This window comes from Rhagoletis pomonella, unplaced genomic scaffold (genome assembly GCF_013731165.1).
Source record: "Rhagoletis pomonella isolate Grant_MI unplaced genomic scaffold, Rhpom_1.0 Rhpom_scaffold_00003, whole genome shotgun sequence".
In the NCBI taxonomy this organism is placed as follows: Eukaryota; Metazoa; Arthropoda; class Insecta; order Diptera; family Tephritidae; genus Rhagoletis; species Rhagoletis pomonella.
The window spans coordinates 13,710,007-13,716,238 of record NW_023458557.1 but is presented as its reverse complement, the minus strand read 5'-3'; positions in this window follow the sequence as shown (position 1 = coordinate 13,716,238).

Sequence of the window (6,232 nt, the reverse complement as noted above, 5' to 3'; positions counted from 1 at the left end):
AAAAGTTGAAATTGCCAGAGTCATTCACATTTCAGCACGACAACGACCCGAAGCATACTGCTCATGATGTGCGTATGTGGCTTGCGCACCATATTAAACATACCTTGCCGCACCCGCCTCAATCGCCTGATCTAAACCCAAAAGAACATTTGTGGGAAGAGCTAGATAGGCGCGTTAAGAAGCGTGTTATAACAACAAAAGCAGGGTTGAAGGTGGCACTAGTAGAGGAATGGCAGAATATTGGAGCAGAAACCACCCAAAAATTGGTTTCTTCGATGCCAAGGCGGCTGGAAGCAGTCATCAAACAAGAGGGCTTAGCTACAAAATATTAATTTCATTAGTACATATTTAACTATTTTGTTATTGTGTGAAGTGTGCCAATAATTTTGTTTTGTATTAATAGGTACTTTTTTTCTTTAATAATTACTATAAATTAAATACGTCACATAATAAAATGAATTGAACTGAATTTAATTGATAACTTTTCATTCTGTGTAGCTTTTTTTTTGCAATTAAAAATTATTTCATAAGTGGCCAAAAAGCAGTGTTAAAGTTTAGCTATCTTGCTGTGCCAAGAATTTTGTTCATCACTGTATATTAGGCCGGGTCGATTTGTGGGGAGGCAAAAAAATCGCCCATTGCTCTGTGAAAATCATATTCTAGGGATCAAAATAAGAAACTTTGCCGAAGGAACCATACCTCTAAAACGAATTCTGATGTCCCCCAATTTGGGTCGAACTTTTGGGTATGGGAAAATTTTGAAAAATCCCACTTTGACCCATTTAGAGTGCTCCAATCGAGTCCAAATGTATGACCGACCCCCACTAACTTTGGAGGCCCGAGCCACCGATGCCAGTGGCACACCCCCTGGAACCCCCGTGGGGGTTCACCATACAAACATTTCAAAAAATCGCCGGTTTTGCACTTTACATGAAAAAAATCAGCGAAATGCCTATGTTTTTTCTTTTTGGAGTTTATTTTTCTCTTTAGAAATTTATTTAGTCAGAACATATGTAAATGAAAAAATGAATTTAACTTAGTAATAGAAAAGAAATTAAAAAAAATTATTAGAAATTAGCGTTTTTACAACCCTTTTAAAACCAAGGCATCACTGTGATGCATTTGAATGTCGTAAACATAGTTGTGTGGGTTTTTTATTCAACCGTATCACTGTGACACAATTGCAGATCGTAAAATTGCTTGTGTTGTTTTTTTTTAAGCCACCACAAGACACAGCAGGTAGAATTGAAATTACCATTTCATTCTTATTACCTCGTCTCGTAGACCATATATAACGCAACAGTTTTTGTGAATGCATTAAGTCGTTGTGAAGAACTCAAAGTGTGAAGTGCTAATTTCAGATAAAAAAATATTTCAAAAAAAATAATAAGTGAAGTGACCATTCCAAATCAAAATCACCGCAAGATGAAGCAACTACATCAACAACTATCGAAAACCCAATGAGTCATATACCCAAGCATGATGTTACTGTTTTTGGTGTGTCTACTGATTTAACTGATCTTAATTTACCAACCCATCTGGATATCTTGAGATATTATTTTTACTTAAGCGAACGTGCTAAAACAGAACAAAAAAAGTTTTCCCATAAATCATTCACTATTCAAGTACAAGATAAGTTGATTGGAATTTGGGAAAAACTTGGTATGGAAATAATGCTGAAAAAAAGTGTATTTAATAAATTGAATAAATTGCTTGACAAGTATCAAGAGCAAATCAAGAGAAGAAACAACACCCAACAATTTACAGAGTATGTAAAATCTCTGGAAACAATTTTTTACATTGGAACATGTAAATGCGATTTGAAGGCAGCTCCATGTGCATGCGGCTGGGTTCCCGAACGCCTCAAAGAGTTCATGCACGATCAACATAATCAGAGAAGACTTACAATGGATGCATTTGTGATGGAAACTGAAGAGCAAGGAGCAACGTCTATGTCATCAATGCCAACATACCAAGATCCCGATGATTAAACATACGCACCGCCACCGGTTCAAGAAGATATGGATAGAAGCACAAGTTCACAATACACAGAGAGATACGATTGTTTTAACTTTGCCTTGGTATGTGACAGATTTGGTGTGCCTGACAGAGTAGCATCAGCATTGGGAACCGCTCTTTTGCAAGATTTTAAAATTAAAGATAAGCATGGGAAACCTCTCATCATGGATAAATCGAAAGTTCGCAGAGAAAAAGAGAAATGCAGACAAGAAGTGCTTCGCAAACGTTTAGATGATACCTATTTGTTAGCGTTTTCATTCGATGGCAGAAAAGATGATACTTTAACGATAGATAAAATTGATGAGAAGTATCATACTAGTAAAGTAGTAGTAAAAGAACCTCATCTTGTTATTTTGAGAGAACCCAATTCTGAATTGATTGGTTACGTAAGACTGGAACATGAAACCGCTGAATACAAAACAACCAAATTAAATGTTTTTTTCAACGATAAAAATATATCACTGGATGCATTAATTGGAATATGCACTGACTGACGGTTAGTCAACAAACACTGGCCCACACGGTGGAATTATACGACGATTCGAATTGCTGTTAAAATGACCATTGCATTGGTTCGTTTGCCTTCTACACTTCAACGAACTTCCGTTTCGGCATTTGTTTGAAGCTTTGGATAAATCAACCAGCACTGGACCAAGATCGGCAACCGGAAAACTGAGCCGTCAAATCGAAACTTGTGAAACTCTTCAGGTAAGTTATTGCTATCACTCATTTATTATAATTGTCAACCATTTTTAATTATTTTATTATTATATATTTTCAGGTGGTGGACGGCTTCCAGAAAATTGAGTTGCAAAATATGCCCCCTGCTCCAGAAAAAATTGAATTTTCCACCGATTCGAAGTACTCATACGACATGGCCCATGCAATTTCTAGCGGCGTGGTTCCGGTGGATCTGGCTAACATCAAACCAGGGAAAATTGTACATTCTCGGTGGCTCACCAAGGCCGCTAGATTATTGCGATTATATGTGACAACGGAAAATCCAGATGCAAATTTAAGAATTCTGGTTGAATTTATAATTAAATGTTATGTGCCAATGTACTTCAATATCAAGTATTACAGCTCTGTCGTGTACGGCAGTGCATTATTTTTCAAGTTCATTGGTTGGTCACGATTTCTAGAACCTCGTTTACGCAAAATTGTCAATCAAGTAATTAAAGATAATTCATATTATGCGCATTCGGAAAATATCTTGTTATCAATGTTGTTTGATGATAGCAAAGAAAAGCGCGACTGTGCCATCAAGAAAATTCTACGCTATCGAACCGATGTTGACGAGCCAATGGAACTTAGAGTTTATAAAAAACCAGATATAAACTTTAATTGCACAAGTTATACGGAAATGATCAATTTGAATGATATAAATATCGTATTTGAACCACCATTCACGCGAAGCATTCCGTACGATACATTGAAATAATATTTAAATCAAGATGATCCACCGTTTAATGATCCAAAAATTCCATCACACATACAAGGAACGGAACGACATGTTCAATTGCTAGCTAGCGTTTCCAAACGGGTTATACCGGAAAATGTAGAGGCTGTTATGGCGACGACATTAGAGAGCCGTGCGAAATTGCCCAGACTTGAAAGTAAAAAAGACTTCAAACAATAATTTTTTTTAGTTTCTTTTCTATAACTCACTTAAATTAATTTTTTCATTTACATATGTTCTGACTAAATAAATTTCTTAAGAGAAAAAATAGATATTATTATAAATAAATAATAAATATTATTATAAATAAATAAATAAAAATAAAGAAAAATAATAGCCATTTAGCTGATTTTTTCATGTAAAGGCCAAAAATGGTGACTTTTTGAAATGATTGTATGGGGAACCCCCCAGGGGAGTTCCAGGGGGTGTGCCACTGGCATGGGTGGATCGGCCGTCCAAAGTTGGTGGGGGTCGGTCATACATTTGGACTCGATTGGAGCACTCTAAATGGGTCAAAGTGGGATTTTTCAAAATTTGCCCCTACCCAAAAGTTCGACCCAAATTGGGGGACATCAGAATTCGTTTTAGAGGTATGGTTCCTTCGGCAAAGTTTCTTATTTTGATCCCTAGAATACGATTTTCACAGAGCAATGAGCGATTTTCAAATCGACCCGCCCTACTGTATATATATATTTTTTTTTGAATTAATCAATCACCTTTTTTTTGTCAAAGAATATGGTAGCTCGATTTCAAAATAAAATGCAAAAAGCACAGTTTACGTCAAATGGGAGCAATGGCGGCTAAGAAGAAGAAGTGAAACTACCTTTAAATATTTGTATCATGTTGATTTACTATACATTGCGCATGCGTTTAGAATGATACGTATGTTGGCAGATCGTGAAATTTCTAGTCTTCTTAGAAGCAGAGGATACGGGCTTGAACAAAGTGTCGAATCCCACACTTTTCTCTAATGACAACAATATTTTTTACAACAGTTTCTTTGCTCTCCTGAAAAATGCCGATTTTCACATTCAATAGTTTGACATGGTAGCGACGAGATGTACGAGCATTTTGTTCTTAAGAGCTGCATACTGATTTAAGAAATTTTTTTATTGAAGCATTTATTTTCCATTTATTGTGCGTAATTTTATATGAATTTTTAGTTTTTCTTGAGAGCCTTTACAAATAAAAAAATTTCGGAATATGTACATATGTATATTAGACTGCATCACTCCCCATACAAAAAAAATCGGTACTATTTGTCCATTGGAATTATAAAATCTATTATATTTTAAGAGGTCCATCCAAAATATTTCGGAAAAATATTGAGATTTAAGTGAGCTTGGCCGATTTGGAAATACGTACCTCCAAAAATGGAGTTTTTTATGAATAAAAATAGTTTCTTGAAGCTTTCTTTTTTCTTGATTTTGTTTTAAAAAATCCCCTCACATGACTAAACGGTTTAAGCTAAAAAAAGTTCCATAAAAATATTAAAAAAAAAAAATTAAAAAAATGTCAACGGAATCGTAATGATAAGTTTTTTGATGCTGTTTTTTAACCTTTTTAAAATATTGGCATAAGAAAAACTTGAATAACTGACTGATAAACTCTTCCGGTTTAGACTTAACCCTCTATCGTTTAAGGCTGCTATGCTATTAAGACGAAATACCCATCAACTATGATGCTTTTCTTGCTGTTCTTGCTCTGCTCACTCTTAAACTATGTTCACATTACCAACATAAAATACTTAGTTTCGTTTAAAATACCTCACTAAATTAAGTGCGTTCATACACGCGATTCTTTATTTGTATTGACAGCTTTGTAGCAACCCTGTGTTATTGTTTATTTAACCAAAAGAGATCGCGAATGTGAGTAATTGCGTATATTTTTATATTCTGAGTTGTTTGTGGTAATTTTTTAGATTTTAGATGAGTGATAAAAAAAAGAAAGCTTCTGGAAATATTTTACAAACTACCACGCGCGATTATTAAAAACAAAAACTTCCAAACACAATGACATATCAGTTATGGGATAATACTTTTTTCGATTATTATCGATAAAATTAGAGCCGACACTGATTTGTTCGTGATTTGGTTCTTGGCTTAAGATAAACTACGTACTTTCAACTTAATTTACTGAGAGACTTTACAAGCCGAAATTACTTAGTTTGTACTTTATTTATGCGTAAATTAAGATTGACCTCTAAATTACGCCAATGGGAACATAGTTTTACACAATATTCAATTACAGTTGGAATTCGATGTGAAGTTGAAATTAGGCTTTGCTTCTGTTTTTTATCCAGTTTAGTGCAAGAAGTCGGCGAAAGATAATTGAAAATTGTTGCGGAAAAAGTGTCTTCTTTTTAAATAAATTGTGTCACTTCTGATTATTTGATTCAAAGCAGAAATATATCGGTGAGTTAGTGTGATATTTTACTTCAATAATAACATAAAGTTACTGTAAAACAAGAAGTTGGATAAGCTCTCCGAGCGAAAATTGAATAGCGGCCTCAGGGCAGCTATGCCCGGTTGTGCGAAGTTTTGTATCTCACTAATTACGTGGTATAATTTCTTTAGAAATGGAAAGTAAGTGTTTATATCGGCGATATAAGAAAATTAATTTATCTGATATGTCAGATGAACAGTTGGAAGAGTTAATAGAATCAGTGGAAACTGATTAAGAGGTAGGTTTAAGCAGTGACGATGACTTAGAAGATCCCGATTACATTGTAGATTACAAAGATGACCAATGCAT